Raw genomic sequence first — 3589 nt, forward strand, 5'->3', positions numbered from 1 at the left:
CCAAATTTCAGGATAAGCCCTCAGATGTTAATAAGGAGGACTTTGCAGGTCTTGATTGTTTCTGTTTCTGAGGTCAATATCTAATTGTTCATACAACATCACAGTTTTTAAGTTTTGTTGTGATTTAGTATAATTGAATGACTTAGCAGGTCATTCCAGACTGCATTTAGGAGGTAATCACACTACTGATCATAGATAATACATCAGCCTTATCTACTGTTGGCACAAATGTGAAATGTGCTGACATATGATACAAGTTCTCATCTGTCAATTCCAGCCTTTGTGAGAAGTTGGCTCTAACTCTGCATTCAGATTACGTTTAGAGGTTATGCAAAAGATAAACACTTTGCAATTGCACTGTGGTTATATATGTATTCCAATGCAATTTAGAGACAGTAAGAACTGCCGATGCTGGAGTCAGAGATAACACAATGCAGAGTTGGACACAGCAGGCCAGGCAGCATCAGAGAGAAGGAAAGCTGATGTTTCGGGAAGGTCCCAACCCAAAATGTCAGCTTTCCTGCTCCTCTGATGCTGCCTGACCTGCTGTGTCCCTCCAGCTCTACACTGTGTTGTATCTAATGCAACTTGGATGTGTTCAATTTGACAATCAATAGGGTCACTATCAAGACCTTTACTCGCAATCACAGCAATTAATATCTATCTTCTAAAATTTTCTAGTTTAATTTCCGATAGATAATTTGATTTGTCTTATCACATGTAATTGTTTCAAACACCTTCCTGCAAAAATTCCACCCCCCATTCCCAATTCGTTTGCCTCCGCCACATCTGCTCCCAGGATGAGGCATTCCACTCCTGCACATCCCAGATGTCCATGTTCTTCAACGACCACAACTTCCCCCCAGCAGTGGTTGACAATGCCCTCGAACTTGTCTCCCGCATTTCCCGCAACACATCCCTTACACCCCGCCATCGCAATAACCGCCAAAAGAGGATCCCCCGAGGCCTCACGTATTACCCCACCAACCTCCAGATACAACGCATCATCCTTTGACACTTCTGCCATTTACAATCCAACCCCACCACCAATGACATTTTTTCATCCCCACCCTTGTCTGTCTTCTGGAGAGACCACTCGCTCAGCGACTCCCTTGTCCACTCCACACTCCCCTGAAACCCCACCATACCCGGCACCTTCCCCTGCAAACACAGGAAGTGCTACACTTGCCCCCACACCTCCTCCCTCACCCCCATCCCAGGCCGCAAGATGACTTTCCATATTAAGCAGATGTGCACCTGCACATCTGCCAATGTAGTATACTGTATCCACTGTACCCGGTGTGGCTTCCTCTACATGGGGGAAACCAAGCGGAGGCTTGGGGACCGCTTTGTAGAACATCTCCGCTCAGTTCGCAATAAGCAACTGCACCTCTCAGTCGCAAACCATTTTAACTCCCCCTCCCATTCCTTAGACAACATGTCCATCATGGGCCTTCTGCAGTGCCATAATGATGACACCCGAAGGTTGCAGGAACAGCAACTCATATTCCACTTGGGAACCCTGCAGCCCAATGGCATCAATGTGGATTTCACAAGCTTCAAAATCTCCTCTTCCTCCACTGCATCCCAAAACCAGCCCAGCTCGTCCCCGCCTCCCTAACCTGTTCTTCCTCTTACCTATCCCCTCCTCCCAACTCAAGCCGCACCTCCATTTCCCACCTACTAACCTCATCCCGCCTTCTTGACCTGTCTGTCCTCCCCGGACTGACCTATCCCCTCCCTACCTCCCCACCCATACTCTCCTCTCCACCCATCTTCTCCTCTATCCATCTTCGGTCCACCTCCCCCTCTCTCCATATTTATTTCAGAACCCTCTCCTCATTCCCCTTTTCTGATGAAGGTTCTAGGCCCGAAACGTCAGCTTTTGTGTTCCTTAGATGCTGCTTGGCCTGCTGTGTTCATCCAGCTCCACACTTTGTTATCTCGGATTCTCCAGCATCTGCAGTTCCCATTATCTCTGATCACAGTGAATAGTGTTGTTTAGTGTCCCTACTCTCTGGTGCCATCTTAAAACACAGAAGACAAAACAAAACACAGAATCTAAAGCCAGAAAATAAAACATTAAAGTTCATCTCACAGTCCTATCTCAATAAGTTTAGGGGGCCTTGAAACAGAAAAATATTTAATCACAGTGCACATTGATCTGAATTGATAGGTTCCATTTATTTATTTATTTACCCTGCCAGCTTAAGAAAAGTGTGAGCAGGCGAGTTGTATGTGCAAGGCTAGTTATGGACAATCCCATCATATTTGAGTGAGCTGATTGAACAAGTTGGATACTCTGGGAGCATACAAACAAGAGCAGAATAGTTAGTTGCTTGGATCTATTTTCCTGTTTGATTAGATCACAGCTGATTGGCTACCAGTTTCACATGTTGGCCTTTGCCCTATATCCCTTAATACTTTGTTTCTTTATTTCAAGTTCACAGATGATTGAACATTAATGATCATTCATGGAAAAGAGTTTCAAATTTCTACCAACCTTTCTGTGTAGAAGTCAACCTAATTTCATTCTTTCAAGGTTGATTCTTAGATTGTGCCTGCCTTCCCACAGCCCTGATGTGCAAACATAGATTATCTGTATCTCCCATATCTGCTTCCCCGAATCCTGTGAAAGCTTTGACAGACTTAGTTCATTACAGCTTTACATCTTGTCAAATACAACCCTGTTTTATTTAATAGCTACTTGTAAACTGACCGTTTATGTGCAGTCATAATTTCAGTAAGCCTACATACACTCCACAACACTCATATCTGCAGTAAGTGTTTGTAACTCAAGTTATACTGACTTCTAATTGATGTCTGAGTATCACACATGTTGATGCATCAGGGAGGGACAGAGTTACCTGAATGTTTCAGGGGGCAGTCACAACCCATAGGTTAGTTTTTTTTAATGGTCCATGTAGGGGACACAAAAGCTACCTAGATGGTAGCACTAGTGGAAACTCAATTATAGGTATAGACCAATCGGTTAAAAGTTCTTGCAATTTGTATAGACAAGAGCAGGGAAGGTAAGGAGGTCGAGCAAAATGAACAGCATGGGAGCTATCCAATTAGGGATATTAATTTGAATACAGTAATCCTTGTATCAGTAGTGATTGGGCACAATGGAGTTGAGAACAGAAACTGTTCTCTGCAGCTGAAAACATGAGTCCCAAAGACTGTCTTGTCTTTATAGTGTCATGATTAAAGATGTCTCCTCTGAACTACAGTGGAACTTTGCGTAAGAGGAGAATATCCAGTTCTCATGGTCCATGTGGGTTTGATGACCTAGATATGACTAAGAAAGAATTTCTGCTGAAGGAGAATGCAGAGCTAAATTAGAAAGCAGATTCACAAAGGTAATAATCTCCAGATTACTACCCGAACCACAAGTAAATAGAATAATTAAGATCAACAAGGTTGCTGATAACGTCCTGCAATGAAAACTTGTGATGTTTATCACTTTTCATGCGTATAATACTTTGTGCAGACAGATTTCTTGTGGTATTGTTATGTCCTGTTCATTTTTGTTGTTTTTCAGGGATATTTTAGTGGATCTGTTTATTACCAATAGAATCCATAAGAG

This window comes from Stegostoma tigrinum, chromosome 6 (assembly GCF_030684315.1).
Source record: "Stegostoma tigrinum isolate sSteTig4 chromosome 6, sSteTig4.hap1, whole genome shotgun sequence".
In the NCBI taxonomy this organism is placed as follows: domain Eukaryota; kingdom Metazoa; phylum Chordata; class Chondrichthyes; order Orectolobiformes; family Stegostomatidae; genus Stegostoma; species Stegostoma tigrinum.